The sequence below is a fragment of the Erithacus rubecula genome (assembly GCF_903797595.1).
Source record: "Erithacus rubecula genome assembly, contig: scaffold_324_arrow_ctg1, whole genome shotgun sequence".
Taxonomy (NCBI): Eukaryota; Metazoa; Chordata; class Aves; order Passeriformes; family Muscicapidae; genus Erithacus; species Erithacus rubecula.
This window is the reverse complement of record NW_027636006.1, coordinates 69,635-78,323: the sequence shown is the minus strand read 5'-3', so window position 1 is coordinate 78,323 and position 8,689 is coordinate 69,635. Positions and strand designations below refer to the sequence as shown.

Here is an 8,689-nt window from a genome sequence, read left to right as displayed (position 1 = left end):
GAGGATATTGCAAGGACTTGGAGGCTGGGATATAATTTTGCTGTTTTGCTTTACTTGCAAGGATGCTGTTAATTATTTTTGCTTTGCTTGTCTGAAAGACCTTGAGAGTGAGCCAAGATGTCTCTAATTGTTTTGCTTTACTTGCCAAGATGCTGATAGTCATTTTCACTTTGCTTGCGTTAATTAACTATCGCCTTAAGTGTTAGTAAGGGTCAGTAAAACAAGGGTGAGGAAGACTACTCACCTTCATCCCTCGACCACCAGAAGGCAGAAGAAGACCCCCTAGAAACTGAAGGAGCGTGCGCGGAACTACTAGAAGGGGGGGCATGAAACCCGAGGAGCATGTGTAGAACTACTAGAGGAGGAGCATGAAACCCCGGAAACTGAACAACTTAAAAGTAGTGAGCGGGGAGGGGGGGGCACGGCAGTTTCGGAGCTGGAGGCTCCCCTGTCGCTCGGCACTGTGGATTTTGCTTTTGCCTTCTGTAACTAATAAATATTTTTTTACTTTGATTCGATCCTTTATGGCCCATTTCGTTCATTTATAACAGTTATTACAAGTGATTTTCAGAAATTGGCCAGCAGTTTAATGTCCCTGAAAGCAGCCAGTCATCAGTGTCAACACTGCAACCTTGAGCTCCTGGTTCCTCAGGCTGTAGATAAGGGGGTTCAGGGCTGGAGGCACTACTGAGTACAGAACTGACAGGGCCAGATCCAGGGATGGGAAGGAGATGGAGGCGGGCTTCAAGCAGGCAAATGTGCCAGTGCTGAGGAACAGTGAGACCACGGCCAGGTGAGGGAGGCAGGTGGAAAAGGCTTTGTGTCGTCCCTGCTCAGAGGGGATCCTCAGCACAGCCCTGAAGATCTGCACGTAGGAGAAAACAATGAACACAAAACAACCAAATGATAAACAGACAGTAACAGCAAGGAGCCCAAGTTCCCTGAGGTAAGAATTTGAACAGGTAAGCTTGAGGATGTGTGGGATTTCACAGAAGAACTGGCCCAGGACATTGCCATGGCACAGGGACAGGGAAAATGTATTGCCCATGTGCAGCAGTGAATAGAGAAAGGCACTGGCTCAGGCAGCTGCTGCCATGTGGGCACAAGCTCTGCTGCCAGGAGAGTCCCGTAGTGCAGGAGTTTGCACATGGACACGTAGCGGTCGTAGCACATGATGGTCAGGAGATAGTACTCTGCTCCAATGAAAAATAGAAAGAAAAAGAGCTGAGCAGCACATCCTGGGTAAGAGATATTCCTGGTGTCCCAGAGGGAATTGTGCATGGCTTTGGGCACAGTGGTGCATATGCAGCCCAGGTCGCTGAGGGCCAGGTTGAGCAGGAAGAAGAACATGGGCGTGTGCAGGTGGTGGCCGCAGGCTACGGCGCTGATGATAAGGCCGTTGCCCAGGAGGGCAGCCAGGGAGATGCCCAGGAAGAGGCAGAAGTGCAGGAGCTGCAGCTGCCGCGTGTCTGCCAGTGCCAGCAGGAGGAAGTGGCTGATGGAGCTGCTGTTGGACATCGCTCCACTCTGGGCATTCTGAGCTGTTGAAAGAAGACTTTGAGAAGGTGGGAAGAAATTCATTGAGCCAATCCTACGAAATATTCTTTAGAATCCTTCCAAATAATCTTCTCATACTTTGGTAGTAATTTGTAAAAGTTTTTTATTTTTGAGTTTATGGTTTTGCTGCTGAGCTGCTGGCTCAAATTCAGCATTGCTCTCAGCCAGAGCTTTTAGGATCCCTTTGGGATAAAAAGCCTCCTTGTGCCCCTGTGCAGTCAGAACCACTGGCCCTACACATCTGCCCAGTGCTCATTACCTCCTGCTTTTACAGGGTTCTCACAAATAAAATTTTCTTTAAAAAACTTTTTTAGATTCCAGTTTCAAAATTAATCTCTCTAAACCCCCACCTTTTTTTCATCTGCAGATGGACAGGGATATTCAGGGCTGGTGTGGCTCTCTACTGTCTGGTGTTGTGTCTACTGGGAGCTATTTCTCTGCAACCAAAGCTTGTCCCTGCCAGTGTTCCTAGAGCCCAGCCCAGCCCTGGGGGCTCAGCTCTGCCCTGCACACCCCTCCCAGCACAGGGCACTGCTAAGCGACATCTCCCTGCCAGCAGGGCCTTAGGGGCAGCTCAGACAAACTGAGATGCTGCAAGCCAGGGTGCTGCTGCTGCTGTCTGTAGGCAGAGAAGGGTGAAGAGGCACTTTGTGAGGGAGATCTGAGGCAGATCTGCTGATGCCCAGTGGGACAGTGCAGGAGTCTCAGTGACACAGACACACCTGACAGCCCCTTTCCCTCGCCTTGAGGAGAAAGCTGAGAGCAGCCCTTGCCATGCAGCACCATCTCCACAGCAGGAGGAATCTGTCCTGATGGGGATCACTCCTTCCACCTCTATCTTCTCCCCAGAGTCCATGGGGAGCTGCCAGGAAGGCTGAGAGGTGCCCCTGGCAGGTGGCACATGCCCTGGGCTGGCCAAGAGCCCTGAAGGCTGCAGGAGCTGCTCTGCAGGACAGCCCTGGGCAGCCCTGGCTGCAGCCCCAGCGTCAGCCTCTGCAGCCATCCCTGGCAGCAGGAGCCGTCCTGCCCTGTCCCTCTGACAGTGCCCAGGGCAGCCTTGCTCTGCAGCGCATCCTCCTCCTCCTTCTGTGCCTCAGAGGAACTGGGAGAGTCCTCCTGACACATCCCCCAGGCTGTGGGCTGTGCTGGCTCCAGGAGATCCCTCCAGGAGCACAGGGGACATTGCTCTGCACCCACACACTCACCATGTCCAGGGCTGTGAAGATGTTTCCCCAAGTGAAGTCTTAGCTCAATGTCTTCCCAGTGCTGATTGTCTCTAGCCTGTCTATGCCTGGCTCCTGTCGCCTAAGTGCTTGCAGGCAGTGCCCTGAGCCCTGCTGGGCTGGGAGAGGAGCTGCTCCTCAGCAGAAATGTCTTTTTGAAGCTCTTCTTGGTTGAGCCTGGGAGCTGTCTCTGTGCCAGGAGACCATCCCAGCTCATCAGCACAGACACAGCACAAGGATTTTAATGACCCTCACAGGGATTTGGTTCTGTTTGCATCAGATTAAGTCCCTCAGTGTGTTAAAGGAACTTCTCAAGAGTTCAAAGTTAAATTGAAACACCAAATTTTCCTGAAGTTTTAATGAATTCTGCTGAGGGATATGTCTGTGAAAGTTGATCAAACTTTGCTATTTTTCAGTGCCCCCATACCCTAATAATGCTTTTCAGTGTGTCAAAACACAGGATAAAGGACTAGCCTTAGAAATCTCCTTGCTTTGTCTATTACTCATTACCTCCTCCTTCTTGTCTTATCCTGTTTCCACCCAAATCTCTCTCCACACAGCCTCACAGTCCTTTCCCTGAGTTGCAGGTATTGAATGTGATTTGCCACACACAGACTTTAGGATCTTAGGCTCAAAATCAGCTTGGTTAGGATGTCTCCCTTTACACTGAGGGCATAGACCTTGCCGTCTCTCAGAGGAACAATAACAACGTTTTTCACAAATCTTGTACTGTAATAGTAACCATGCAGTGTGCCAACTTCTAGAAGCCCCAAAAGCCTCATGACACCCACAAAAGCAAGCTATTTATCTTGAAACAGGGGATTTAAGGGTTAAATAGAATGAAGAGTAAAACATATGTTGTCAATTACTTAAGGAATGCATATAGGAGGCCCCTGATATATAGATCTTGCTGGGCTTGCAAAAATTAAAGTGGTCCCTCTTCGTAAAAGTGCAGAGTCTGAAAAATATCACAACCATGAGACTACAGTGCATGTGTAGAAAGACAAGGTGAAAAGTTTAACAGCGAGGAAGACTGCTGTTCTTCATCATTTCCAGCCCACCGACTCATCTAGAGACCACCGACCCAATAAACTACGCAGCCGCAATGAATATGCAGCTGATTTCCATACGGAGCAGAGAACAGATAATCAATATGTATAGGTGATTTAGAATATGCATGAACTTCCTAGATAAATAGAAGAGTAGAAGTCATGTAAGGGACGCAGGATTTGGGAAGCTGCTCTCCCCCTGCGTCCAGCGCTGAATAAAATACGTACCTACTCCACAACTTTCTAGGTTTTGAAGTTTATTTCCATGCTTCATTTTTGGCACCCCAGATGGGACCTTGCTATCTGTCTGCAGGATCGGGCAGAGGGCGGACGGCTCCATGGTGTGCCCCAGGATTTCCTGGAGGAGACCCCGACCCCGGCTCGCTTACTGCAGCGACAGCAAGGACCACTGGCTGGCGGATGAAACGGTACGTATTAATTCTGGGGGGTTTGTAAGTACACGCGACTGAAGGGCTGTTGATAAATCGCAGGAGACGTCCTGCCTACAACGAAGTCCCTGGGTAGGTAGGGCTTGCAAGCAGTGGGCCGGTGGGGTTACCGGCAGAGGGATACGAGCACCGGAGGGGCCTCTCCATTCCCTTGACCTCCGCGGGTCAAGAAGGGAGGAGGGGGGCCAGTGGAATTCGCTGTCTGATAGAGCAGCCGCGAAGCGACCCTAGAACGCGGGTCGAGTGGATTCCTGCTCCCGTGTTATCGGAGCTAAGGTGGTGTGTGTGTTGGAGTCCGGACATTGTGAGCAAGGTGAGTGTGTGAGTGAGTGAGACGTGCCCAGGAGGGGAGTAAGTGTGGGGTATTTGCTTCAGAAAGGCAGAATTGTTGTGTAGTGTGTGGTGTGATGCGAATGAGACCGTGGCTATGCTGAAAACATAATGATTGTTAATAAAAGTATGAATAATAAGTGTGCTGTATTCGTACAAGAGCGGGCGTGCTGCGTTGGTGCATTGTGTGCATTGTTTGTGTACTGAGAAGGGTGAAAAAGGGTCCCCTTTCCAATGGTTTGGGCATGATCCTTGGGAATTTGTGAACCTAATAGACAGCCAGATAGAGAGAGGAAACAAATAGGCTGATCTAGCATTTGGTCTTGTGTGTGGGAAGGGGATTGGAAGGAAATTCTAAAGTTCAGTAAGGAAAAATTTAGGTGTAAGGTAAGCAGGGGACGAAAAGAGAAGATAATGGGATCTACACAGAGCACAGAAGTCCCTAAAGCCAGCCCATTAGTTTGTGTTATAACACATTGGAAAGAAGTTGCAGGAACTGGCGGCACTAAAAATAAATCCACCCTAATTAAATATTGCAGCCAATGGTGGCCACTTTATAGACTAGACCACGGAGCAAGGTGGCCACCCACTGGGACTTTAGTTTATGATACCCTGCTGCAACTAATGTTGTTTTTAAGAAGAGAGGGCAAATGGAGTGAGGTCTCCTACTGTGACATGTTTTTCTCTCTCCGAAACCACCCTGAATGGCAGAGAGACTGTGGGATTAAGGCACCCTCTGACCCTCTAGTTTTGGCCCTTGAGAAGGAAACTACAATAACTACAACAAAGCGTTTTTGGTATATTATCAAGCAACACAATCCAGATTGGTCTGATATACAATTATTGCTGGAAGCATTAACTGAAACAGAAAAGCAATTAATCCTGAAAACAGCAGGAGATCTAGCAGAGGATTATTATAAGGCCCAGCAATTGGACGTAAAGGACTATTTTCCTCTCCAGAATCCACAGTGGGATCCAAACAGGACATCAGAAATGCAGAAGTTAGAAAGCTACCAAGAATGGATAGAAAAAGGGATGGAACGAGCAATACCTAAAACTATAAATTGGTCAGCATTATATGCTATTAAACAGGGTCCCTCTGAAACACCATCTGAATTTTAGGATCGATTAAGGGATGCAATGCGTCACAATACATCCCTAGACCCTGGAGCAGAAGTGGGAATTCAACAACTAGTGAGTTTATTTTTGGGTCAATCTACGGGGGATATTAGGTGCAAGTTTCAAAACTAAAAGGGCCCGAGGGAAGAAATTTAGAGAATTTAATAGATGAGGCGTGGAGAGTATTTAGCAATAGAGAAGAGGGATATAAGCAGATTGTGAGGAATTTGGTGGCAGTAGTGAGAGAAGAGAGAGGAGGACAAAGTCATGGGCAGGGTCAACGAGGGGGACAGGGAGGCCCACCTCGATAGGGAAAAGATCAGTGCACATTTTGTAAAAAGTTTGGGCACTGGAAGAATGAATGCCTTAAACGGAGGAGGGAAAAGGGAAAAGACATGATCGGACATGTAAAAGGAAACTGAAGAGCACCGGGACATCTACCCCCAGCAGATCCCCTGGTTATAAAAATGGAGCTGGGGGAGGAGGGAAAGGGGGTAGAGTTTTTAATTGATACAGGGGCGGCATATTCAGTATTGAACAAGGCCTTAGTGCCTGTGGTAAAGGATTATGTTACAGTACAAAGAGGCACTGGCCAGTCTGAAAAGGCTTATTTTTGTAAACCTCTAAAATATAAATTTGGGAAACAATGGGGCACTCATAAGTTTTTATACATGCCAAATTCGCCAAAGGCGCTCCTGGGAAGAGACTTATTGGAACAATTACAAGCGACCATTGTATTCAAGGATGGGGAGATTACTTTGGAGGTAAACAACCAACAATATATAGAAGTATTGAGCTTAATATTGACAATCGCTGAAATTGAAGAATAAATTAGAGAAGAAATAATTAGTCAGGTGTTTCCCGGAGTATGGGCTTCCAATGTGCCAGGGAGAGCGAAAAACACACCTCCTATAATAATTAAACTCAAAGAAGGGAAACAACCAGTCAGGATCAAGCAGTATCCTTTGAGAAAAGAAGACAGAGAAGGAATTAGGCCAGTGATTGAGAACTTCCTACAACTAGGATTACTAAAAGAATGCCAATCTGAGTTTAATACTCCTATTTTACCTGTTCGGAAACCTGATGGGTCATACCGGGTGGTGCAAGACTTGAGGGCTGTTAATAAAATAACTGAAGATCTTTATCCAGTAGTGGCAAACCCATATACTTTATTAACATGCTTAACACCAGAGTTTACTTGGTTTAATGTTTTAGACCTGAAAGATGCCTTCTTTTGCCTCCCTCTCCATGAAGCCAGTCAGAAAATTTTTGCATTTGAATGGGAAAATCCTAAAACTGGACGGAGAACTCAACTCACATGGAAAGTACTCCCCCAAGGGTTTAAAAATTCTCCTACTTTGGAGAGCAGCTTGCCAAGGACTTAGAGGCCTGGGAGGCCCCCTCAGAAGAAGGAAAGCTGCTGCAGTATGTAGGCGATCTTCTAATAGCCACTAAGACGGAAGAAGCATGTGTGGCCTGGACAGTGAGTCTCTTAAACTTTTTGGGTCTCCAGGGGTATAGAGTATCAAAGAAAAAGGCTCAGGTGGTGAAGCAGAAGGTTATCTACCTGGGGTACGAGGTCAGTGCTGGACAACGGACCCTAGGGCAAGATCGTAAAGAAACAATATGCCAAACTCCACAACCCCAGATGACAGGATGGTGTAGGTTGTGGATTTACAGCTATGGGTTGCTTGTTAAACCTCTGTACACGCTCATGGCAGATGGCAGCAGAGATCTCAAGTGGACTAAAGAGGCCACTCAATCCTTTCATCGATTAATGGATGCTCTTATGTCAGCCCCAGCCCTAGGACTTCCTGATGTAAGTAAACAATTCTTTTTATTCTCCCATAAGAAACAGGGGATTGCCCTGGGAATACTAGCACAGAACCAAGGGCCATACTGAAGGGCAGTTGCTTGCTTCTCTAAACAGCTGGATGAAACAGCCAAAGGATGGCCAGGGTGCCTCAGAGCGGTGCCAGCAGTTGTGATGAATATTCAAGAGGCACGCAAATTCACCCTGGGCCAGAAAATGGCTGTATTAGTGTCTCACACAGTATCTGCAGTATTAGAGTTAAAAAGGGGGCACTGGCTTTCCCCACAAGAGTGTGGGAGTCCAGGGTTTTTCCCTGGCTCCTTTGGGGGTGCAAAAACCCCCCTGGCAGACCCCTCAGAGACCCCCGAGTGCTGCCCAGGAGCTGCAGGGGCTGGATTTGGCTCCTTGGGAGAATCTGCCCACATTGAGAGAAGAGACACAGAAAATAATAATGAGTAGAGTGTAAATTAGAATGTTAGAACGTAGATAAATAGGTTTTCTTGAATGTTTATGATAAGGGACACATGGCCAAGATGGAGAATTTGGGGGGTGGACACCTTTTCCTCCTTCTTCTCCATGTCATCAGTGTTGGGTGACACGTTGGCACTCTTGGATTGGTTGGGGTCAGGGCTGGACCATTTAATAAAATTGTATTGTATCGGTAAAATTTTGTAAACATGTAATACGTAGTACTAACTATATAAGATAAGCCCTGCCTTCACCAGGCAGATTCCACCATGGATGCCAGGCTGAGCAGACCGCTGCTGGCCAGGCAAAAGGTCCCAGAGATAAGAAATAATAAACAATCCTTGGAAAAAGAGAAAACCGTCTCTGGCAATCTCTCTTCAGCGGCTTCGGGGAAAACCAGGGTTTGAACCACCTTCATGTCCCTCTGGGGTGATCTCGGGGCAAAGGAGAAACCCCAGACTGGGACACAAAGGTTCTTGAAATACCAAGCTATTATGGTGGAACAAGATGATGTGGAAATTGTGGTGACTAATATTGTCAACCCAGCTTCTTTTCTCAGTGGAAATCAAGGAGAACCAGTACATCACGATTGTCTGGAGACTATCGAAGCCACCTACTCCAGCCGACCGGACTTGAAGGACACCCCTTTTGACGACGCAGAAACCTGGTTTACTGATGGGA

General features: G+C 47.6%; 1 pseudogene across 1 annotated transcript; it reads right to left on the bottom strand.

Moving 5' to 3' along the window:
- Positions 1-586: 586 nt before the first annotated feature.
- On the bottom strand, positions 587-2,824 carry LOC306815993 (olfactory receptor 14I1-like; annotated as a pseudogene). The gene is made up of 2 exons: positions 2,755-2,824; positions 587-1,536 (listed from the first exon to the last, which is right to left on the bottom strand). The product of its transcript is annotated as an olfactory receptor 14I1-like (transcript).
- Positions 2,825-8,689: the final 5,865 nt, after the last annotated feature.